General features: G+C 38.2%; 1 protein-coding gene across 7 annotated transcripts in view; it reads left to right on the forward strand.

The window, feature by feature from the left end:
- Positions 1–26,651, forward strand: part of NKAIN2 (sodium/potassium transporting ATPase interacting 2) — a 1,030,776-nt gene that overhangs the window by 739,949 nt on the left and 264,176 nt on the right. The window lies entirely within an intron of this gene.

Here is a 26,651-nt window from a genome sequence, read left to right on the forward strand (position 1 = left end):
TAAAATGGTACAAGACTAAATTTACAAAAAAAAAAAAAAAAATTAAAAAAAAAAAGCAGTGTAAAACTAGTTCAGCTTAAGTAGATAAGAGAATATGACTATGGGAGTTGAGAAGAGAAAGTGAAGGAGATATAAGTGGAAAACCACAGACAGGAGTAGAGTGGGTTGTGGCATCCCCCAAAACAAGAAGAGCCTTCAGCTGGGCCACTTTGAAAACCTGAACTATGAGCTCTGAGATCACTGGCCACACTGGGCTAATATCTGACTTGCCTATAAATATAAAAGGTAGGGACAAGCCAGGTAATGCGGACCAGCTAATGAGAGAAGTTACTATTACATTTGAATCAGCCTGTTTCCCACTGTTTGTCAGGGCAAACATCAAGGAGCAGATGCAGGCTATCCCTGAGAGAGCTATCCAAAGATCATGTTAGAATCTATCAGATAATGCCTCCTAAAGGTTAATAGTTCTCGTTAGAGAAGAAACTACATGCAGGCCATTAGGTTTCTGAGATAAAATGGAGTTCATTTGCTCTAGTCAAGTGAACTTTCTTGTGAGAGACCCAGCAGGGACTGGGATCCCTGAAGAACCCTCAGGAAGCCAATCAGCTCCAAATACCTGTCAGGCTCGGAGAGCAGGAGCCAACCAGGGACATTACAGTCGAGGAGGAAATTTTGAGCCTCCCAACTTCTTTTCCCTCCACCCACACCTCCCAACTAGATCTCCAACCACAGAAGCCTCAGAACTCTTTGCAAGATGGAGGAGAAGGAGCTGTGGAATAATGGCCTTCAGCTCTCCACCTTACCAGCATAGGTCCTCCCCTTTAGCAGGTACAGCTGTAGAAACTGGAAGCAACAGCAATTTTGGATAAATGTGGAGCTTTTGAAAATGACATGAAACTAGGCCTTCTAGTTATAGAATTAAATTTGTGTTTTACCACTTACAGTGAGCTTTTCAGAGGTTAACAAAGAGCAGAAATGTCACAGAATAGCCTAGGTTCTAAACCAGGGTCAAGGAATGTTTCCCGAACCTCAATAGATTTGAAGTGACACTGGAAGGAAAAAAAATAGATGATGTCTGATTAAATACAGTGAGTTCTGTCTGTTCAACATAATAGTTAGACATGTTATATTTAAATTTTAAAAATTGGTATTGATAATTTGAAACTCCCCAAAACTTGAGATCCCTAGTTTTTAAATTAAGGAAAATGAGGTGATAGACCTAACTTTTTAAAAAATGCACTTTAAATTTTAGAACTTCCCCAGAAGATTTTTTTTTTTTATTGTACTTTAAGTTTTAGGGTACATGTGCACAGTGTGCAGGTTTGTTAAATATGTATCCATGTGCCATGTTGGTGTGCTGCACCCATTAACTCGTCATTTAGCATTAGGTGTATCTCCTAATGCTATCCCTCCCCGCTGCCCCCACCCCACAACAGTCCCCGAAGTGTGATGTTCCCCTTCCTGTGTCCATGTGTTCTCATTGTTCAATTCCCACCTATGAGTGAGAACATGTGGTGTTTGGTTTTTTGTCCTTGCGATAGTTTACTGAGAATGATGATTTCCAGTTTCATCCATGTCCCTACAAAGGACATGAACTCATCATTTTTTATGGCTGCATAGTATTCCATGGTGTATATGTGCCACATTTTCTTAATCCAATGTATCGTTGTTGGACATTTGGGTTGGTCCCAAGTCTTTGCTATTGTGAATAGTGCTGCAATAAACATAACGTGTGCATGTGTCTTTATAGCAGCATGATTTATAGTCCTTTGGGTATATACCCAGTAATGGGATGGCTGGGTCAAATGGTATTTCTAGTTCTAGATCCTTGAGGAATCACCACACTGACTTCCACAATGGTTGAACTAGTTTACAATCCCACCAACAGTGTAAAAGTGTTCCTGTTTCTCCACATCCTCTCCAGCACCTGTTGTTTCCTGCCTTTTTAATGATGGCCATTCTAACTGGTGTGAGATGGTATCTCATTGTGGTTTTGATTTGCATTTCTCTGATGGCCAGTGATGATGAGCATTTTTTCATGTGTTTTTTGGCTGCATCAATGTCTTCTTTTGAGAAGTGTCTGTTCATGTCCTTCATCCACTTTTTGATGGGGTTGTTTGTTTTTTTCTTGTAAATTTGTTTGAGTTCATTGTAGATTCTGGATATTAGCCTCTTGTCAGATGAGTAGGTTGCAAAAATTTTCTCCCATTTTGTAGGTTGCCTGTTCACTCTGATGGTGGTTTCTTTTGCTGTGCAGAAGCTCTTTAGTTTAATTAGATCCCATTTGTCAATTTTGACTTTTGTTGCCATTGCTTTTGGTGTTTTAGACATGAAGTCCTTGCCCATGCCTATGTCCTGAATGGTAATGCTTAGGTTTTCTTTTAGAGTTTTTATGGTTTTAGGTCTAATATGTAAGTCTTTAATCCATCTTGAATTAGTTTTTGTATAAGATGTAAGGAAGGGATCCAGTTTCAGCTTTCTACATATGGCTAGCCAGTTTTCCCAGCACCATTTATTAAATAGGGAATCCTTTTCCCATTGCTTGTTTTTGTCAGGTTTGTCAAAGATGAGATAGTTGTAGATATGTGGCATCATTTCTGAGGGCTCTGTTCTGTTCCATTGATCTATATCTCTGTTTTGGTACCAGTACCATGCTGTTTTGGTTACTGTAGCCTTGTAGTATAGTTTGAAGTCAGATAGCGTGATGCCTCCAGCTTTGTTCTTTTGGCTTAGGATTGACTTGGCGATGTGGGCCCTTTTTTGGTTCCATATGAACTTGAAAGTAGTTTTTTCCAATTGTGTGAAGAAAGTCATTGGTAGCTTGATGGGGATGGCATTGAATCTATAAATTACCTTGGGCAGTATGGCCATTTTCACAATATTGATTCTTCCAACCCATGAGCATGGAATGTTCTTCCATTTGTTTGTATCCTCTTTTATTTCATTGAGCAGTGGTTTGTAGTTCTCCTTGAAGAGGTCCTTCACATCCCTTGTAAGTTGGATTCCTAAGTATTTTATTCTCTTTGAAGCAATTGTGAATGGGAGTTCACTCATGATTTGGCTCCCTGTTTGTCTGTTATTGGTGTATAAGAATGCTTGTGATTTTTGTACATTGATTTTGTATCCTGAGAGTTTGCTGAAGTTGCTTATCAGCTTAAGGAGATTTTGGGCTGAGACGATGGGGTTTTCTAGATATACAATCATGTCATCTGCAAACAGGGACAATTTGACTTCCTCTTTTCCTAATTGAATACCCTTTATTTCCTTCCCCTGCCTAATTGCCCTGGCCAGAACTTCCAACACTATGTTGAATAGGAGTGGTGAGAGAGGGCATCCCTGTCTTGTGCCAGTTTTCAAAGGGAATGCTTCCAGTTTTTGCCCATTCATTATGATATTGGCTGTGGGTTTGTCATAGATAGCTCTTATTATTTTGAGATACGTCCCATCAATACCTAATTTATTGAGAGTTTTTAGCATGAAGGGTTGTTGAATTTTATCAAAGGCCTTTTCTGCATCTATTGAGATAATCATGTGGTTTTTGTCTTTGGTTCTGTTTATATGCTGGATTACATTTATTGATTTGCATATGTTGAGCCAGCCTTGCATCCCAGGGATGAAGCCCACTTGATCATGGTGGCTAAGCTTTTTGATGTGCTGCTGGATTCTGTTTGCCAGTATTTTATTGAGGATTTTTGCATCAATGTTCATCGAGGATGTTGGTCTAAAATTCTCTTTTTTGGTTGTGTCTCTGCCCGGCTTTGGTATCAGGATGATGCTGGCCTCATAAAATGAGTTAAGGAGATCTTTTGGGGATCTCTAGATGAAGATAAGTATAATTTGATGATAAAAAGTCACATGGGCAGATCCTTTTAAATTTGTAAATGGCAAATCAAGCAAATTATGGAAGAATCAATGATTCTTCTCTGGGCAGTGACCTAAAACTCTTCTCTGGGCGATGACTGAAAACTCTTTTCTTATTAGGAAACTGTAAGGCCTCACTTCATTTAAAGGGAGACGGAAAGTATTCAAATTTTACCTCAACTGAATTGCCTCCAGAGGTCTGGGATTGAATTCTATTCACTAAGGCACATTTTGTGCAGAGTTGCTTCAATGCCTGCCCTCAAAATAGCTTAATTTTAAGTCGATTGCTCTTTAAATGGCAGCTGGAAGCTGTTTGACTTGAAAATAATATCAAACACGTAGAAAGGAGAGTTAGTTTCCTGATTAGAAACAATGAAAAAAATCATATCATATGAGACTGTCTCCCTTTTCTCCCTACTAAAACTATAATCCCTTTGCCCATAAAGACAAGCCATAGATCAAATCCAGACAAGACATAAGTCATTGGCAAGGTAGCATCAAAAACATTTTGGTAACATAGCTAGTTTATATTAACTAAATCTTATGGTGAGGATCTTTGGATGACTATGACAATTTACAGCATAGGTTATTTTGTCCCTTCCAAGTATTTATTATTTCACCAACATAATCTTAAATCAACTCATGTATCTTTTACTCCATTTTCCAAGTTTAAAATAAATAATGCAGAAAGAATATATGTCTAGGAATATATATAATATATATATAATATTTATTATTGTAGCTTATTCCTTGCCTTTGTGTGCACCCATCAAATGCTAACTACTTTACTTGATGACACCGATAGAGTTGTTTATGTGCAGTGTACTAAATGATGGTAATATAATTGGTAAAATTGGCTTTCACTTACCCACAATGCAACTACAAAATGAAATGACACAAACATTAGTCTCAGGAATTCTGCCATGAGATTTGATTATTTGATTCCGTGTTAGTGACAGATACTGTATACTCTAATGACACATTAGAAGTAAGTAGCAACATTCAGAGACTGCTGTCTCTGCTTCAACTGTTTTAATGTTTTATTTTGAACAAGCTCTCCTAGGAAAAAAAAAAAACAGTGAAGATAAAAACCAGTTTTGTTCCCGTATTTCTTTTTAATCCTAATTTGTGGTTAAAGTTCTGATGTTGTTATTGACAAAAAATAATACATGGACCAACGTGCAAGTTATATTGTTAACCTCACATACATTTCTGATTTACTGTGCCAAGAATCTAGAACTTAATAGAAGCAATGTTAATAGAACAGGAGTGGAGGGGCATACCCTGTGGCTTTATTAGTTTCTTAGTTTCCTTTAGTTCCCAAATATGGTCCCTCAGCTCCCAGACATGGAAAGCAGTTGCTGGTGACATGCTCCATGCAGATATTGTCCACCCAGAATTAGAAAAACTGCTGAGTACTTGTTGAATAATTGCTCTTTATACATCATCAAAAAGGACGCGTCCTCGAAGCTAGTGCTCAAGTGTCCTTGAACATAGATCTCTGGGATTCATTCACCTCCTACTTCAGAGATGCTTAGCATGGTGCCTGAAATATTATCTATCCATATATTACATATATAAGATATAATATTATCTATTAAGATAGATAGAGATAAAAATAGATTTTTAAATATGTATCTCCCCTACCTCATCGAATATATTCTAAACCTGTCTTTGTTTATTGAATTTGTTGGGACACTACAAAGGTACATCAAAAGTAGATATGCTTCCCCCTCAAGAAATTTAATAAAGTCTTAGGAGAAAGTGGAAGGACTTATTATAACTCAAGAACTCAAGTCATCCACAAGCAGGAAATATTTAAACTGGGTTTTAGAGAAGTAATGCTTTTGGTTGTGGGAATGGGCACGGAGACATTGGAAGTGATAGTGAACAGGAGAAGAATATCTCAGGCAGAGAGATAAACAGAAAGCAGATGGCCCATTACAAAAGTGTCTGAAAACATGTTCTCAGCATCACAGTCCTGATACATTGAGCACTAAAGTTTCTGAATGTGAAGTGCACAGTCAACCTTTCCTTTCCTAATGGGCAAGTCAGGTAAACTCAGTACACAGAATAGCTGAATATAAATGAATCTCTGGCAAGTTATAGAACTACTATAAATGAACATCAAGGTTTTTTTTTCACATTTCATTTGGATACATATTAAACAGTTCCTTTTGGAATAAATTACGTAAAGAAAAAAGTATTTTCTTTTACATTTTAAAGACAAAGTGAAAAACGGTTATTCATTGCAAATGGTGTTAGAGAAAATTGAATGTCTAAAATGCATTTGCACAAGGATGTTATAAACTGTTAAAATATCACCAAGTTTTTTTTTTGCCTTTGCTAAAATTCTTGATTTATTAGTAGTTCAAGTAAAATAGAAAGAGCATTCTATTGCTTTTTGATGGAACTATATAATCACCACAAACTAATTGAATGATGTGAAGTATTCAGGGTCTCTAAATTATGTTTTACTGTAACATTTTAAATATGTAATAACATTAACAAGACTTGACCATTCGATTATAAATACATAAAGAAATTACTTTAAAGTCTGAGACATTACAAAACAATTATCCTTTACATTTGTTCAGCCAGCAGCTTAAAAGCAAACCTATGCCGGGCGCAGTGGCTCACGCCTGTAATCCCAGCACTTTGGGAGGCCGAGGCGGGCGGATCACAAGGTCAGGAGATCGAGACCATCCTGGCTAACACGGTGAAACCCCGTCTCTACTAAAAATACAAAAAATTAGCCGGGCGAGGTGGCAGGCGCCTGTAGTCCCAGCTACAAGGGAGGCTGAGGCAGGAGAATGGCGTGAACCCCGGGGGGCGGAGCCTGCAGTGAGCCGAGATCGCGCCACTGCACTCCAGCCTGGGTGAAAGAGCGAAACTCCGTCTCAAAAAAAAAAAAAAAAAAAAAAAGCAAACCTATTTGGAACAGCTGGAGCCTAAAACTGACATTTGAAATCACAGAAACAGTGTTTTAAAAACTGTACTTAAAGAAGCCCCAGTTTTATACTATTTCTTCATCAACTACCCTGTTTAATGTTTTTGTCTCCTGAAAATGTGGGTCAGAATTTTTCTTTAAGAATCAAATAAGGGGCCAAGGTCAGTCTGGGTGATTAATCTCAGATAGTAGGAGTAGTGTAATACATCTGAAGCATTTGTTCCTATTTTTTCCTGTTTATGGTGCCACCAGTCCAATTCTAACACTATTGCCTAAACTAATTGCTTCCTATTCCTCTTCCCCCGACCACCCTACACACACATCAATACAAGCAAATTTGTAGCCATTCAGGTCAGTGCAAAATAATGAATTTTGTTTCAATACCGTCATACATCTGTTTCTAATATGTCTTGGATTCAGTATTATTGTTGTGTGAAATTTGCAGTGAAATCTCAAGATGGAACCTCCTTGCCTGGGATATGAACTATGTAGTATTTCTTGTTTCTTATGAAAGCAGAAGGTATTAACATATTGCCACAATTCTTAAGCAAAACTCACCAAGGAATTGATCTAGTCCAGTCTGTAGTATATCTGTAAATCATCACTTGAGGAATAAATAATCTCATCCTCGAAATCAAAATTCATTTGTTAAGGAATTCTACTAACTTCTGCTTTTAGTATGTGTGGCCTCCTAAATATAGTAGCTAGGAAAATGTTTCTTTGAATTTTAAATAAAGTAACAGGAAGAAATAACATAATTTACCATTTGAAAGTCTTAATTGGATTGGGCAGATAACATAATTAAGATTTTCCAATGGCATATAAAATTCTTAATGGATCAAGTCACCCTTTTCACCGAAAGGGAAGCTTGGTGCATGATATTCCAATGATATAGCCAGAAAACCCAGATGCTCCTCTGTCCTTATCCAGCACTCATTGTGAAGGAGAAAACCAGGATCCTTCAGGCAAGCAAAGAGTGTTGCCTTCAGAGAGGGAAGCGGAAAGGTCTTCACAGGTGAAGCTTGTGTGCACCTTTTAAAACAAGAGTAGTGGATAATTAAATGGAGAGATTACAGGGAACAGAACACAATCAAGGACTACATTTTGAAACTTCTGAATTTACAGAGAAGGAAAAACGCATTATAGGAGATGGGGAAGGAGCACACAGTAAATCACATAGAAAATCAGGAATGTGTGATGATTAAGGAAGCCGAGAGAAGATAATGTTTCATGGAAGAGGGAGTTACTGACTTTGTAAAGTACACTGAGAGGTGGAGGTAGATTAGGACAAAGAAGGAACCATCCATTTTGCCAACATGAAACTGAAACTGATTGGTGACAGTTTTTGAGAAAGAGTAGAAACTAAAGCCTAACTAAAGTGGTGTGGAAAATGGAAGGTGAGGAGCTGGAGTCAGAAACCACAGACAAGTCTTTTAAGAAGTTTTGCTGCATGGTAGCTAGAAGGAGAAATGAGGTAAAGAGTGGCCTTTAAGGCTGGGCGCGGTGGCTCATGCCTGTAATCCCAGCACTTTGGGAGGCCAAGGCGGGCGGATCATGAGGTCAGGAGTTCAAGGCCAGCCTGACCAACATGGTAAAACCCCGTCTCTACTAAAAATACAAAATAAATTAGCCAGGTGTGGTGGCCTGTGCCTGTAATCCCAGCTACTCAGGAGGCTGAGGCAGGAGAATTGCTTGAACCCGGGATGCGGAGGTTGCAGTGAGTGGAGACTGTACCACTGTACTCCAGCCTGGGTGACGGAGTGAGACTCTGTCTCAAAATAAATAAATAAGTAAATAGTGGCTCTTTAATTTTTTTAAGGTAATTTTAGGTTTTCCAAAGAATCACAGAAATAGTACAGAGTTCCCATATTCCCTTTGCCCATCTTCCCCTTATGTTAATATCTTACATAACTATAGAGCATTTATCAAAACTAAAAATCAACCTTTGTACAACACTATTAAATAGAGCACAGAACTTATTCAGTGATTTCACTACTGCATTTTTCCTTGTTCCAGGATCTCACATCTCGTTTAGTTGTCATGAAGCCTTCTCTCCTCGAATCTGAGACGGGTTCTCAGTCTTTCCTTGCTTTTCAAGACTGAAAGTTTGAAGAATACAAGTCAGTTATTTTGCAGAATGCTCCTTGGATTGGGTTAGTCTGATGTTTATTAATGGTTAGACAGAGGGTATATGTTATTGAAAAAGGGTATCACAGAAGCTATGCACCCTACCTCAGTGCTTCATATCAGGGGGTATGTGGCGTTGAAATGAATTATTGGTGATGTTGACCACGATTATTTGGTTAAGGTGCTGTCTTCCATGAGTCTCCGTGGTAGAGTTACTGTTTTTCCTATTGTAGTTACTAACCGTTTTGGAGGAGATGCTTTGAGACCACGCAAGTTTCTGCTTTCTCTTTATGCTTTTGCCCATGAAGCTTACCTCCACTGGTGGATCTTGTCTGGGGCAAATATGACTGTGGCATTCTAATGCTAATTTCTATTTTACTCCTAATTATACATTTCTTACTTGAAAGTGAAGAAGAGATATCACTTCTCTCCTGTTTATTTAGTTATCAAATAATTTATTCAGTTATTTAATTACCTATTTATATCAGTGAGAACTCCAGGGTGTTTCTTGGATTCTTTCGTTTATAATCCAATGCTATCTTTATTCTCTTGCTCAGGTTGCTTTAACTTTGGCTATTAGGAGCTCTTTCAGGTCTCCTCCTATGACCTTTTCATATGCCTTAATTCTTTTAATTTTTTTTCTTTTTGTTTTCTTCTCTTTTTTTTCCTGTGTGTATTCTTGCACATGTATACATTTCCTTACTTTCTGGCACCACAGATGCTCAACTTGTATCTTCCCTGACCCAGCCCTGGGTTCAACCAGTTCTCCAAAGGGCCCTGGTTACTTTTATTGGAAAATGGTATTTAGAAACTGCCATCTGGCCCCTGGTGAGCTCGTTACTAGGGTAGTGTCAGTGCTTCCAGCCACAGGGGTTGACTTTTAAGATGAAAGGTAAGGATTTTGTATGATAGTGATGAGGATTTCAAAGACAGTGAAAAATTGACTATGCAGGAATAGTGATGCTTTTAGGAACAGAGTTATTGAGAAGGAAGTGGTCATAGGCTCCAGGGCACAAGTGGATGGGCTGTGCTTTGATAGAAACTGAGACACTATTCATTGTAACAGGGAAAAAGAGAGAACATGGCCAAGATTCAAATAGATTTTGATTTTGGTAGAAAATGACGAAGTTTCTGTTTGTTTCCCTGGTGTTGTTAATGAGTGTTAGTCAAGGTATTAGCTAAGAGTGAAAGGAACAAAACTGATAGAAGTTTGAAGATAGAGATGATATTAGAGAGTAGAATTCAACCTAATAGTAGAATTGCAAGGCTTTATGGATTGGCATTTGGGAAATTCGGGGGTCATAAATATAAAATGTGACAGCGTGCTTTTCTGGTGCAGATGTGGAGTAGGCAGTTGTATTTGACTAACCTAGAACTGCAGTTTTGCCAGCTGGATATAATTGAGAAGAAAGTGAGCAAGAGAAATAAAAGTATTTGTCAGTGTTTTAGTGATGTAATGGTGGGCGATAAAATTAAACTGGATAAGGGAACACACAGGGGAAAATGGTGTTAGTATTATTAGTCTATTGTCATAGAAAAATATAACTGAGTTTGGTTTATGGTTTCAAATTCATTTATATAACTTAGGGGTATTGCAACTGCAGCTGAGAAATGTAGAGAACTTGTAGAGCATTATTTTGTGTTCCTTTAAATTGAGTCCACACCAGCGGTGTTGCCATCTTCTCTACGTTTTCATTCCCTGACTTTTTCAGTTGACCTCCTATCTATTATACATGTCTTGGTCTCTAATACCCTTTTTCTCTCATCACCCTTCTTTTCTACCAAATCCCAATATTTCAAGACCACTTCTAAGGTGGGAACATCTAATAATTTCTTAAGCAGTTAAGCAAGCAAAAAAGATGTCATTACTGCTTTTGTCAGGGAAAAGGTGATTTTTAAGCGTAAGAGGTCAAAGTGAGCTTCCACAAGGTCACTAAAATAACAAATTTGAGAATCACTGACAGCATCATTGCCAGTCTTTTATCTGAAAACATTTCCTGTATCCCAATCAAGGTCAGATAAATGAAGCCAGAAAAGTACAAATAAAACCTATTCTGTAGGAGACTCCATTAACTTATCTGAAAACAAATTGATGCAGGGATGTGGTTTAATTTTTCACTGGTCAGAGTCATTACTTTGTGAGACATGTTTGGTCACCTTTGATGTGTCAGCTAAATGACTGTTTCTAAAATTACCTTGACCATTATTCATGAGAGTGTTAGTAATTACTCAGTGGTTAATGAAGTTGGTTTCCAGTTGATGATCGTTAGACACTGAGCATGACCTGTTGCACACCAGCATACTAAACAGAAGTCTCACATGTGGCTTCCCTCTGCACGGTGGACTTGGTTCTGACCTAAAAGCACTGATAACAGCTCTGAAAAGAGAACATTTTCTAAACAAGACACTCCTTGACATGCAGAAACTCTCATTTCAATGACCTACTATGATACTATGAGTATCTATCATCCTCAAGCTTGCTCCAACTAAATTGTATACAAATGTGAGGCTAATTATTAGATTTACACGTGCCTCTCAACTAAATTCAAAGCCTATGGCAGGGATAGAAGATGGCTTGCCTGGGATTCCCAAAGTCTGGCAGATGCTGGACACAGAGCAGGCACTGAAATCTGAATGAGGCAGGCAAGCATCTCTCTGGTATCCAAAGTGAGTGAAGTTGGAGCAATCTTTAGCTCATATCCTTTATAATCCAGTAGCTGGTGGCCAACTCCGACTGTTTCTTTCGCCACATAGACTGGTCTATGGAGATTCACGGTGTTTTAGATGTAGAAGAGACATCGAAGTCCATCTAATCTGGCATATTCTCTTATATAAAGGAAGAGAAAAACTCTCCCAAAAGGTTAAATGAATTTTCCAATATTACACAGCTAGTGTAGCCAAGCCAATGAAGTCACTGAGTTAAATATTTAAGCAGGAAAAAATCTTTTCAATGTCTGCTTGTTGAACAGGGGGAACAAAGCTCTCCGAATCAATGTCTAAGGGTTAAAATATTAGCTTGTTGGGAAAAATAATTAATCATTCATTTCCCAATCTACAGAGCAGAGCCTGAGTATCTCAGTCGTTAAATTTAGGCATAATTGGTCTCCAAACTAGTACACAACTAGTCATTCAAAACAATTTAAAAGAAATGCTGCTTTGGCACCATTATTTAAATACTTTTATTTTTTGTTGTCATGTACTGCAAACTGCTCAAATAACAATTATACTTTAACAGGCAAACAAAAGGTTTTTTTAATCCAATTTTTCCCATTTCTTGATTTAAAGGGAAAAACAAAACTTTCCAATGGAATTTGTTTAAGCAGACAGAAATGTCTATATAATTCTTAGTCCTTCTTTTGTGCTCAAAAATGTTTAATAGCTAGTGGATGAAAAATTTCAAAACTGGAGTTTCTTGGGCAAAATATTTTTATGTTTAGCAATCAATCTTTATTGGAATTCCTCAAAACATATAATATTGGCTAATGTTGCCAGAACATTAGCCAATATTATATTTTGGTAGATAAAAGGGACAGAACTAGCATTTATTAAACATCTACTATGTGCCAAACATATAAAGGATTTTTGTTTTTTGTTTTTTGTTTTTGAGACAGAGTTTCGCTCTCGTTGCCCATTCTGGAGTGCAATGGCATGATCTCAGCTCACCGCAACCTCTGCCTGCCAGGTTCAAACGATTCTCCTGCCTCAGCCTCCCGAGTAGCTGGGATTACAGGCAGGCACCACCACAGCCATGTAATTTTGTACTTTTAGTAGAGACGGGGTTTCTCCATGTTGGTCAGGCTGGTCTCCAACTCCCGACCTCAGATGATCCACCTGCCTCGACCTCCCAAAGTGCTGGAATTAAAGGCATGAGCCACCACACCAGGCCACATATAGAGGTTTTCATATATTTTTCTCACTTGGTCTTCACAGAAACCCCAGGAAGTATTGGAACATTAACCCCATTTTTCAGCTATATTTACATCAGAGAAGTAACTTGAACAATGTCATACAGCAGCATTTAATTGAATCCTAGTCTGTCCAACTCCAAAACTTTACCTGGATTTAGTAGAAATAAATTTAGATTCAGCAAACATTGTTTCTCTGGGGGTTGTTTGAGGAAGGGAACATATCTTGACAGCTGCTTTCTATAACATTATTTTATTTAATCCCCCGAAGCCCATCTTCTCTTTATCACACCCTTTTAATAAGCTGATAATTTTTATATGAGTCTTGAGTATGCCCTTTTACAACAGAAAAGTGGGAAGATAAGTGTTCACCTTTATGCCAATAACAAAATTTTATTATCATAAACCAGAAGCGTTCCCCAGAGGCAGTCGGTCTTAGTATATAGCTACAAACAGATATATTAGCTCAACTTTAATTCATGCAAAACTAAGATTATTGTCTTTGCTAAACTTTCTTCAAAATTCAATTGGTCAGTTCCAAATAACTCTGTCAAGCCAGTGAACTCATTCTCTTTCCTGGAGGTACGTTTCACAGCTAACTATTCTTGGCAGGTACACCGAGAATCAATGCTGCTTTAAATCAGACATTTCGTAGAAGACTTGCTACAGTTTTTCTGCTGCCAGTGTGGGGGACTGTTCTCCCAGTGTGAAACATTTTTAAGCCAAAACCTTTTCTATTGCATTCTCTGGTATAAATGTGAAGTTTCAGTCAAATGTTTATCGAAGAGCCTAAACATATCTAACCTTCTTCCTGCAGAAGGACCCAAGGTTGCTTCTAAGTAGCCTGGCTGCGTGCAGCAGCATAGAAGATGAAAAGAGCATTTCTTCCACTGGAAATTAGAAGCTACTGTTTAGTCTTCTTGACTTCTCTGAGTCAATAATTTATCCACACAACTTGCATGTTTTAAGGAGATGAACACTTATTATTTTTTATAATTGATCCCAACTTTCCTTATGAGCCTCATCACAATGGGAAGTTAATTTAAAATTGCAATAAATGGTGTCTTGTTTTGGTTAAAAAGCTTTGGATTTGGTACAACTTTTGTCATTTCAAAATTTAAATCAGGAACAGCACTGTTTCCTTTTTGTTATTTCTTCTTCCGAGATGTTTCTGAGCATCAGGGAGGGAAAGTGTGAGGTTTTCAGACATGCCAACAAGCCCATGGGGAGTCTGGTTTGACACTGGTCTGTGAGCTACAAGGCTGAAGTGTAGCCTTTCTGTGCAACCTGCTGGCATCTGCTGCTGAATCCCTCCAGCTAATATAACCCAGAGCCTCCTCTCTGTCTTCAGGGACTTTGGCCATCATCTCTTGTTGCCTGCACTCCAGATGCCCTTGGGTTTGATTCCCACTAGGACCCTCGGGGAACTCCAGTTAAACCTTCAGACCCAAGACCACTTTTCTGGCAGGACCTCTAGCGTGTTTCCCAGCCAGAATCTCAACTTCTTTCTAGGCCCTTCCTGGGCTACACGGGACTCTCTAGATTACTTCCATGCCGGGCACAGTCTGTTGGTGCAAGGTTACGCCAGGTGGAGTGGTAATTGGTCCCTGATGCCAAGCAGAGAACGTGGCAAAATTTCCTCTCCTCCCAGCTTTCCACTGAGCCTATCAAACACCTACCATATCTGGAATTTGAAGCACGAATGACAGCCTCTTGACTGTGTCTCACAATCCCCAGAGCAGAAGAAGTTGACTTTATCCCCCGTTCCCCAATTCCTCTATGACAAGAACTTACAACATTCCCTCTAAATATAGCATACAATAAAACTCTATGATATACTTGGCAAAGTCTCACTCTTAGTATGAAAATAGATGATTAAAACAATTAGAAAATCATGTTCCCTTATGTTCCCTTTCTCTAAATTATGGATTTGAAAACTAGATATTCTTATGACTCACGAGTCCTGTTTTGTATACCCAACTCTTATTGCCCTTTCTTTGTTTCTCATTGTACTTCTGCTTCAAGTATCCCAGTTTTTCAAAGGCAAGTGGATGATCCTGATTGAATAGAAGACAAATACAGTAAAATACAAAAAATATATATGAAGATATTCAAGAGATTATTACACTTGCATTAACAAGACAGCCCTACCTAACCTTATTTCCAAATTATATGGACAAATATGCTCTTACTGAGGAAATAAAAAGTATCTTCTCTTTAGCTCATGTCAAAACCAGACTGAGAAGGAACTCTTTATCAATGTTAAGTGAAGATTGGTGTCACCACACCTCTAGTCTTTATCTAAAGTGTTAAGTCATCAGGGAGTTGAATCACATTTGGTTTAACCTTTATTGAGTTGTTGAAATGGTGCCCCTGGCTTTTATCAATAGAAAAGCCACATAAAAACTTCTTCTAATTCTCCTTCAATTATTTTGCTAATTATATTATTGAGTTTGCTATGCAAAAAAAATGAGGAATCTGATAATAGGAAAACATCTGTAGCTTTCAAGAACTCAACCTACTTTTATCCTACTTTCTCCTTATCCTGTTAGACTGTATAATTTTTCCTATTTCCATTTTTGTCCTGTCATTTACATCTTTCTTTGGAAGATGTATTCATATTATTCTGTGTATATCCTTCTTATCCACTGCAAACCCTTGACATATAGATTGGGTGCTGTGGTTTAAATGTCTCTTCTATGACTCATGTTGAAATGTAATTGCCATTGTGATGGTATTAAGAAGTGGGACTTTTAGAGGTGATTAGGTCATGAGGGCTTTGACCTCATAAATTGATGAATGTTATTATCTCAGCAGTAGGTTGGCTATCACAGGAGTGGGTTCTTGATAAAAGGATAAGTTCAGCCCTCATATGCTCTGTCTTATGTTCTTGCTTCTGCTTTCTGCCTTCCACCATTGAATGATGCTCACTAGATGCTGGCACCATGCTCTCAGACTTCCCAGCCCCTAGAAACATGAGCCAACTAAATCTCTTTTATTCATAAATTACCCAGTATTTTGCTAAAGCAGCAGAAAACAGACTAACACAGTAGGGTATAATTAATGTAAAATTAGTTCCCACAAAACTGTATGAGTTAGTTATTACATGTTTTACAAATGAGAAAACTGAAATTTACGTGGTTTCATAGTTTGTTGAAGTCCTAAACTAGTCCTATAATTGGTGAAGCCAGGGTAAGAATCCAACTTTCAGACTAAATCAAATGCTCCTTCAGCTCCACCAAGAATATTTCCATTTTAAAACAAATTAAATCCCTATTTAATCAAGTAAACATTAGCTGTTTAATTTGTAATGTAAAAAGTAGTACTGAGAAGTGATTTTGAAAATAAAGCATTTTATGTAATGTAAAACTGTCTAAACCAATGCATTAGTTAATAATAAGCTTTGATAAACACCAGAACAAAAATTTTGTCACTATTACTTTAGATGTTAATGCAATATGCATATTATTGAACACAAAGATGCAGAATATTCGCATGTAACATTAACATAGGCAAATATTGATTATTGTTCTTGTGATATTATAGATTGTTTCTAACAAATAACGGTGAGAATAATTCTATTATGGAGAAATGCTTCTACTCCTTGACTCATCAAACAGTGTATAGTGAAAATATAATGTTAACATTGGGAAATTTCATATTCAAAGTACAAAAAAGTAGAGATTTTTCTAAAGATGACTTGCCTTTCCCTAAAAAAAAGTCTGAGTTACATGTTGCTTTATAGCCCTGTGCTTTAAAGGCACAATTTTCCTCTTTCAGGGTAATCCTACTTTTCCAATTGTGTTTGTGGGAAAAGGCTCCCTTTTGATTCAAGTAACTTTGCTGATTAAGGAACACAAAACAAAAAAACTCCCTAAACTACTGTAACTGAGTTTTTTTTTTTTAACAAATTAGTACTGTCCCTATAGACAATACAGAACCTGAAAGGAAAAGAAAGAGGAATTAAGCATGTCAGTGACTTTTCCCCAAGTTTTCACAGAATTCTGTTTAATCTGAGTTTTTATTATTTATTTTGCTTCTCCTTTGAGATAATCCTGCCTTATTTGAGGTCAGACAGAAAGCATAATTTATGATGCCTGACTGCTTTAAGAAAACCAGAAACTTCCTACATTGTTCTTTCCTGTACAATTGGCTTAAAGAAGAGGTTTTCTGGATAGAAAGGCTTTACTTCATCTTTTACTAACAGCGCATCACTTTGACTTAATACTATTAGGTTTCTAAAGTGACTCATTGAGATGAAAAATAAAGGTGCTGTGATTTTAAATTATCATAGAAATGTGAGTTTAAATATTAGTAATTACCTCAAACTTGCACATGACCTAGTAACCTGTGTATTACATGATATACAATGCATTGCTTTTTAGATCAAACAAAAGAGAGTGTGTTATGTTTTGCACTTTAAAATCCATTAACTGTTCTCTCTCAGGAGAAGGTAGACTAAATCTCAACCTTTCTCTCTGCAGTTTATGATGGTGATAGCAGCTAGATGGGGGAAAAACAATAGGTGATGAAGTTATTTTAAAAAGGCCAGACAGAATGCTTTTATTTCCTTGTATCAGGTTTCAGTCTCCTTCATGATTTATGTGTAGTGTCCATGGTTTCTGTGAAGGTATTCAAGACATGATGGGCATCAAATACATAACCAAGACATAATGGAAGGTCTTGGGTTGAATGGGTGAATGTGAGCCAAGGCTTGTGGCAACATTTATAGATTCTAGGTTAGTCAGTCTCACCCCCAGACTCTTCTTTCTACTCCATTTTTTTTCATCGCTCTTTTCCTTTTGAAAAAGCTATCTTCAGACTTTCAAAGTCTCTCTTTCTATAAAACCAGGAAAGGTTTACTTTGATTTGATAAGGTAACACTCCTGGCCATTTGTATCTTTATTCCTTTAAGGTCTATTTGTGGAATGAAAGCCTGATCTGCTGTTCAAGATGCCGTAAGAGTTGGTGGGCAGGAAGGAGAGAGAAACTTTTCTTTGCCTCAATAATTATGCCAGGCCTCAGCTAGATGTGGTGGCTTGCGCCTGTAATCCCAGCACTTTGGGAAGCCAAGGCGGGTGGATCACTTGAGGTCAGTAGTTTGAGACCAGCCTGGCTAACGTGGTGAAACCCCATTTCTACTAAAAATACAAAAAATTAACCGGGTGTGGTGGTGTGTGCCTGTAATCCCAGCTACCTGGGAGGCTGAGGCAGGAGAATTGCTTGAACTGGGGAGGCGGAGGTTGCAGTGAGCCAAGATCGTGCCATTGCACTACAGCTTGGGCAACAAGAGTGAAACTCCACCTCAAAAAAAAAAAAAAAATCATGCTAGGCCTTACACTGAGGGGATGGTTCTATTTAATCATTTAAGGTACCTAATGGAAACTGGCTCAGAAAGCCAGTGTATACCAGGTACAGATTCTTTTTCCTGTTTACTCCTCCTATTCTAATACATATTTTCTGCCTTAATAAATATTTACTAGACTGATTTGAATCTTGAAGTAGCAAGGTGGGGTGGAGGATCGTTGAATACAGCAGTGTCAAAGAATTAACCAATATAAGTTTATTCTCTTCCTTCCTGGATAATATATAAAATCCTGTGCAGAATAGAATAGATAATGGCCAATATAATAAGTGAGATGAATGGAGACTCAGGGGTTTTGAGAGTGTGTAGCAGGCCTTTTAGCCGAGTTTTGAGTGGGCATACAAGTTACCTCAAAGAAGTGACGAGCTGAGACTAAGTGACTCATTTGTCATGGATCAATGCCCCCAGCCCTCAGCGATAGACGATTCCTTGCTGTCTCAACTACCCACTTCTCAACATTGTGGCTGACCCTGCTGGGATAGTCCTGAGGACTGCTTCTATATATCCCAACTTTCCCTTCGTTCTAGACAAGGAGAAGAATTGTACTTTCATGCCGCCTCAGAGTTAAGTTGGGCAATGTGATTCTCTTTGGCTAACAAAATGTAAGAGAAATTATATATATATATCATCTCTATGCAGAAGTTGTAATAACTGGCTAATGCTCTGTCACATTTTTTCCTTCTTCTGTCATGCCACATAGAGGGGATGCCACGTCCTGGGTCATCCTGGGTTCTGGTCTGAGGACTATGGAAAGTGGAGCAGAGCCCCCTCAGCTAGGCAATGATAGATATGGAAGACGAGTAAGAAATAAACTTTTTTTTTTTTTTTTTGCCTTAAGCCATCAAGATCATGAGATGGTTCACTTCCACAAGATAACCTAGACTATTCTGACTCTTGCATCTGCCCACGCTTCGGCTTATGTTATCTCACATTCACCAGCACAATGTTAACACCAAAGTCAAAGCACCTTTGGGTCAAAATATGAGATTAGTTCCTGTATATGGTATTAAAATGTGGCATTGTGTTTTTGAGGTTTGTATTATTTATCGACAAGGAAATATATAGCATTGATATGGCTTGGCTGTGTCCCCACCCAAATATCATTTTGACTTGTAGTTCCCATAATTCACACATGTCATGGAGGAACCAGGTGGGAGGTAATTAAATCATGGGGGCGGTTACCTCCATGCTCCTGTTATGACAGTGAGTCAGTTCTCTTGAGATTTGATGGTTTCGTAAGGGACTTTTCCCCTTTTGCTTGGCACTTCTCCTTTCTGCCACCATGTGAAGAAGGACGTGTTTGCTTCCCCTTCTGCCATGATTGTAAGTTTCCTGAGGCCTCCCCAGCCATGCTGAACTGTGAGTCAATTAAAACTCTTTCCTTTATAAATTACACAGTCTCAGGTATGTCTTTGTTTTGCAGTGCAAGAACGAACTAATACAAGCATCATAATTAAAAGCATGTAATCTTTGCCATTCTGGGTTTGAATCTTGGATCTTGTACTTATTAGCTATGTAGCCCTAGTAAAGTTATTTAACTTTTCTGTTTGTCACTTTCTTCACCTTTCAAATGAATATAACAGTGAGGCTACCCTGTATGTATAGTATAAGGATTAAATGAGAACAGTGCCTGGCACATAGTAAGCATGATATAAAGATGAGCAATTATTGTCGTTATCCTAAGATTCTATGTGAAGAAATTCACCTTCTTAGTGAGTTTCGTTGCTTACCACATTACATCTCAGGAAAAGTTGAAATATTCTACTTTGAATATTATTTTTTATTTAAATCAAAACCTGAAAAATGACCAAGAGTGAGTTTGTCGTTACTATAGTGCCCAGATCATTTGAAAACTTTCACATTCTAAGTGTGACTTTGCTTCCTGGAAGATGCTGCAGAGGTAGGCAGATGATTAAGGCACCAGACATTCTAGCGAAGCCCAGCAATCTTCTGGACCCAGAGGTGATAGAAAAGCAGGAATTTCTGGGCAGGTCACCTAGAAACAGAGGCCAAGTCCTCAGCAGTGCCCTCATCAGCCCTGATATGAGTCACTGTCTTGCTTCGGGGCACAGAGCAACAGTGATGTAAACAGAATGATTACTGAGGGGAAAAGTCTGAAGCAGGAGAAGTGATGCTACTGTAGGAGACCTCAGGATCCCAGATGCCTGCAATACAAAAAGCCACATTTTGTCCAAATCTGTAGCTAAAATAATCAGTTTTAACACATTTCCTTCAAGCAGTTTCGTCAACATATCTATACAGTGTATATAAATATCCCACAGCCATTCATCATCTCTCCCATGACATTTGCAATCTCGTGTTTTATGCAGCCAGCTATTATGTTAAACCTGGCCAATTTTGCATTTAGGCGGCATTGTGAAGTGTCATAGCATTTGATGGAATGGTAAGATTGTAAATTGCAATCTGGTCTGTGGGAAAAAATATTTTAAAAACATTAAATTTGTTTTAGTTGCTTAGCTTTCTCCCTCCCCAACCCACCACTTCAATTCTTCATATAACAAGACTTAGTGAGAGGAAGATCACAGTGCTTAAGATGTATTGTTTCCTTTTCTTTTCTTTTCTTTTTTCATCTGTAACTGGAAAAAGAAGAGTAACAGATTCACCTTGCAAGCTGGGGTGGATGGGAGACAGTCTTTGCATAATTCCATTGCATTACTTTAATGGTAAATATATCCTAAAAGAAGACAAGCCTTATACTGTGTTCGGCTTAAATAGCCCATGTTTTGAAAATATACTGGGTGGCTCTTTTGCACTTGTGGACTATTAACAGTGGGAAGATCCATCTGCAGCTGTCAACTCTCTGGATAGCAGTCAACAAATGCATAGCCATGAATTCTCCACATAAGTCAAAGCAATGCATATGGTACCTTACATTCAAGTGAACTGACTTCAATCTGGGCAGATCTCATATTTTATCTCTGTGCTGTTTTAGCGTCTGTCATTGTGGAGAAATTTACCATTAAGATTTAAGTCTCTGAAATCTGGTGCCTTTGGGAGTTTTGTGAAAGCTCAGTTCATAGTCATGTAAATGTGTAGTGACTTTTCAAGTTACTTTTGAGAATCTAACAATCAACATAAATTCCTTTAAATTTCAGGACTTGAAAATTCATATAATACTGTGGAATAAATGCTCTATGTGCTAAGTCATCAAAAAGAGAAATTTACCATTGTAAAAAGAGTAAAAAGATTTCTTCCTCCACACTAGTGCCATTGAGACACCATCTCATTCAAATAAAAAAATGAAGTGCAAATTCACCGGTATATTCAGACTCTCTTAGATCAGCAGACTTGGCCTGCCTGCAATAGCTAAGGCATAAATGTGAAACTAATTGTTTCCTGTGGTTTAATTTATTTTTCATAGAAGAAAATAAACGGATAGTGTCAAATATTGAAAGCTTTATCTGACTAGAACAGAGGTTCTTAAACTTTTTGTTCTCAAAACTTCTTTACTCTCTTGAAAATTATTAAGGTTCTCAAAGAATTTTGGTTTATGTTTGTTATATCTATTGATTGCCATATTAAAAATTAAAACTTAAAATGTTCAAAATTTTTATTTACCAATTCATTTAAGAACAAAAATAAACCTATTACAGGTTACTGTAAGCAAAATATTTTCGTGAAAAATAACTGTCTTTCCAAAGCAAAAAACTTTCATGAAAGGAGTGCCATTTGTTTTACCTTTTGCAAGTCTCCTTGTTCTGCGATTTAATAGAAGATAGCTCATTTGAATATCTACTTGTGCATTCAATCTGTTGTAGTATCATATGCCATATAGCTTCTGGAAAATGCCACTGTATACTCAAGGAGAGAACAGGAAAAGGAAAATGAAACGTTAGTATCATTATGAAAATAGTTGTTTCTTTTTTTTTTTTTTTTTTTTTTTTGAGATGGAGTCTCACACTGCCACCCTGGCTGCAGTGCAATGGCGCGATCTCGGCTCACTGCAAAATCCGCCTCCTGGGTTCAAGCGATTCTCCTGCCTCAGCCTCCCGAGTAGCTGGGATTAAGACACCTTCTACCATGCCTGGCTACGTTTTTTGTATTTTTAGTAGAGACGGGGTTTCACTATGTTTTCACTATGTTGGCCAGGCTGGTCTCGAACTCCTGACCTCGTAATCTGCCCCGCTCAGCCTCCCAACGTGCTGGGATTACAGGCGTGAGCCACTGCGCCCAGCCAAAAATAGTTTTGCATAGAGTTACTGGCTTACACATTGAGACTTCTGAACTCAACGCTGTACAGATTTCCAAAAAGATTTGAATATCTGGATGATTTTTGAACATTAGTATTATTTTGATTAGTTGTAAACTGAGACCTAGAACAATCGGAGCACTAATCAAATACTTTCAAATATTTTATTTCTAGTTAATTTATAGTTTAAATAAATTTGCATTCAAATTTCCACTGCTACTGTCAGTTTACTTTGCTTCTTTGCGCCTCTTCTCAGATTGCATTCTTTTGGTTCAGGCTCTCCTTTTGTACTTTCCAGGACAACCCTGCTATTTCCATGTCCACAGGGTCTTTCACAATTAAATGCAATCAAGGTTGTGTTCCCTGTAAAACCAGGGTTCGTTTGCCTGGAAAGTAGCAAACAACTGTCCATGAGAATGCAGGTTTTAATTAGTAGGAGTATTTGATTGTTTGTTTTTGAGACAGAGTCTCGCTCTGTCACCCAGGCTAGAGTGCAGTGGTGCGATCGCGATGTCGGCTCACTGCAGCCTCTGCCTCCCAGGTTCAAGCAATTCTGGATTCTCGTGCCTCAGCTTCCGGAATAGCTGGGAGTATCTCCAAAGCAGTGTCTCCCCGAGGGAAAGTGACAGTAGGGCTTCATTGGGCAATGGAGAGGGGAGAGGGTGCGTCATCACATGTAGAGGAGGGGTCCCAGTGGTGGGAATGCAGTGAGTCATTATGCCAGCACACAGGTCGCATGTTATGGTAATGATGCTATAGTTTCTCTCAGGGAGGAGACTTTAGCATTGTAATCAGGCAGGTTCACTCAGGTTCATCTATAAAGTTGGTAGGGTCTGTCAGGAACTGATTCAAACTAAAAAAGTGACCACATTCCACATAGTGTTTGGGGAAGTGACAAGTGAAGCCAGCTGGACTTCCTGGGTCGAGTGGGGACTTGGAGAACTTTTCTGTCTAGCTAGAGGACTGTAAATGCACCAATCAGTGCTCTGTGTCTAGCTAAAGGGTTGTAAATACACCAATCAGCACTCTGTAAAATGGACCAATCAGTGCTCTGTAAAATGGACCACTCAGCACTCTGTATAATGGATCAATCAGCGCTCTGTATGATGGACCAATCAGCAGGACATGGGTGGGGACAAATAAGAGAATAAAAGCTGGCCATCCCCTCCCCGCCAGCCAGCAGGAGCAACCTGCTCGGGTCCCCTTACACGCTGTGGAAGCTTTGTTCTTTTGCTCTTCACGATCAATCTTTCTGCTGCTCACTCTTTGGGTCCTTGCCACTTTTAAGAGCTGTAACGCTCACCGTGAAGCTCCGCAGCTTCATTCTTGAAGTCAGCAAGACCAAGAACCCACTGGAAGGAACCAATTCTGGACACAGAAGAACAGGCTGCAGGGCAGGAAGCTGTAAAAGAGGAGGATTGCAAAAGTTGGTTAAATTCCTATAATCCCCGGAAACACTCCTTGTGTGTTTACAGTTGATGTGTTTATAATCAGCAAAATAGTTGCAGAAAGGCAAGACCTGAATCATCTTAGAGAATGATTCTCTTCTTTAAATAAATGTAAGGTAAATCACACCTAAATATTTTCACTCCAGTTACTGTTTCCCCTTCTATTGTTTTTTCAGGCTTTTATTGTTTAACAACCAATAAAAACTTTTCACATTTCACCACTCAATTTTATCAGTGTATGTTAAAGCTCCTACCTTTCCCGTTTTTCTAACTATTGCCATTAGAGCAAGAGCAAGAGATTTGTCTGGGATTAGGGAGGTGGCGGTGAGGGGAAAGGGATGTTGCTGAACTCAGGGAGAGTCTTACAGGGCAATGGAGGTATCATAGCCAAGGTCTTAACCCTCAACTTTGCATATCCAGAAACTTGATTCTTAGTGCTCAGGCAGAATGAGCACAAACTAATTGGAATGTTTTATTCTAACCTCCCCAAAGAGATTGGACACCAACCGCAATGTCAATGCATTGTATTTTACTTGGTAATATGACTTCCAAAGAGACTTCAATAATTGCATTAACTGGTTGGTATATTTGCTCACCTTAATATAATTCATGTGAGAAGCCAAAATATAATCAAAACAAAGGAAATCAGTGGGATGGTCTAAATAGACATTTTATCAGACTATTGTCATGTGATATGTCAATTGCCATTCTAAATAGCTATTTTATCTCAATATGGGATTAAGAGCCAGTTTTCCCTGGACGGTGCTAGAGACGTAATCTCCTCCTTTTGGATTCACTTTCCCTCTGATTCCGTGTGAAACACCACTTAGAGTTCCTTGATTTTATAACGTGGTTTCATGCCTCTGCACCTTTACAGATTTAGGCACTGACCCCAGATGATTTGGCCTTGTGTGGGCTCATTTAGGTAAATTTAGGTAATCAATAAAGAAATCTGAGGTGAGTGAGACAGGAAATCGTTGTAATAATGGCTGGATGCAGGATTTCTATGCAAGGGTCTTAGAAGCTTCGATCCAAGGGATAAGTCCTTCAGATCTTATTTACAGAAGGATGGGAAGTGTTTCTAACATGTTTTAGCCAATCTTGAATACAATTAATTTCACTGAGAGCCTCTGTTTCACATTCCTCATGATAAATAAAAACCACTAAATTCAATACTAAATGTAGATTTGCTGTGCTAAGCAGTAGGGCTTACAGCCTTGACCAAGTTACAGATAATGGAAGACTTAGTGGCCACCTCTGGAATGAGGCCTTTCACATGAAATGCTAACCACCACTGGAAAGAGATCTGCACCAATTCCGATTACCTCCAGAACTGAAACTTAAGCCAACTGGCAATTACTATTACTCTGTCTGTGTTCAATTATTTTAAAGTCAATTACAGACATGGCAAACTAATTTTAGTGTTACTTTCCTCTAAAAGCATTTTCTTATCTTTCTTTTAGCTCCACCATACCCCAACCACAAAATCTGGTAGAGATATTGGTCTACTTCCTGGGAGAGAAGTCAGTATGGGCCTTTATTTGTCCTCACCATTCCTTGTGATAATTTTTCATTTGTTTGTATCTCTGTCTCTCTAGTTAGCTGTGAGTAGAAGTGATGTCTTATTCCACTTCACTTCCAACGGTGAGTGGCAGGTAGCAGGGGCCCAGAAAATGCTGGATACATGAGTCAGTGAATGGATTGCCCTGGGTCTCCTCTTTTAGATTCCATGAATGCTTTTTTCCTCCTGTTGACACACTATCTCCTCAGCTACATTAATACAATTAACTAGCTTACACCACTGTTTACTAAAATGTTTTTCTCTGCAGGATATTAATGGGCACTATGCAATAAAAGATTTTGGTACTCAAAAAGTCTGTGAACTGCTGAGTTAAGCAAAGTTTTATAAGACTCTTTACTGTGGACTTCTTAATTTTAATATACTAATATACACTTAAATATTCAAGAATTAAACTAGGATGAGCTCCTAGGGTGACATAATTGAGTATTAAAAAAACCTTAATTTAGTATTTCACACACACACACAAAGATCTTCCAAGAAATGTGTATACTGTAACATTCAGAAAGAAAGAAATCAGAGGATGCTAGAGAGAGAAAGAAAAGAGAATTTCCAAATTAAGTTTGTAAAACACTCATCAATGCAGACATACGTTCTGACCACAAACTCAAGTTGTTCTGGCTTCAATGTAAACTGTGCTTGTTCAACCTGTTCTTTAAATTCTTTAGTACTTTTCAGGCTCTGACCTTTTAACATTTTCCCAATTGAATGTCTCTTCTTGGGGCTCAGATTCCATTTATATTGCAAAAACTCTTGACAGTATGCTAAGTTATTGTATCATCTGGTTCTGCTATCATACCCTTGCTATAAAATTCAATCTTGGATGAAACCAGTAATGTGCTTTCACCCTTCTACCTACCCAGACTGCTTACGACTATAGTGTAAATGGCACACAAGAGAGATGAGTATTATTCTAAATTCATGATCACCAATAATTGGGCTTTCAACTCTGTCCAGTAATTCTACTACGTATTTCTAATCATTTCACTCTCTATTCATTTCAGTTACTATTTCAAACAAACAATTTCCATTTTTAACCTCCTATCTCCCTTATCTGTGTTCATGGCATTTATCTTGAATTTACCCATTTGTATTTAGCAGCTCTCCATCTCCTCAACCAAAATGTGAGCTCCATGAGGGTAGGGACCATCTATATTTTCTCTCAGCATTTCTGTCACTCAGCTTTTGCCACAATAATGCTGCAAA

The sequence above is a fragment of the Symphalangus syndactylus genome, chromosome 2, assembly GCF_028878055.3.
Source record: "Symphalangus syndactylus isolate Jambi chromosome 2, NHGRI_mSymSyn1-v2.1_pri, whole genome shotgun sequence".
Lineage (NCBI taxonomy): Eukaryota > Metazoa > Chordata > Mammalia > Primates > Hylobatidae > Symphalangus > Symphalangus syndactylus.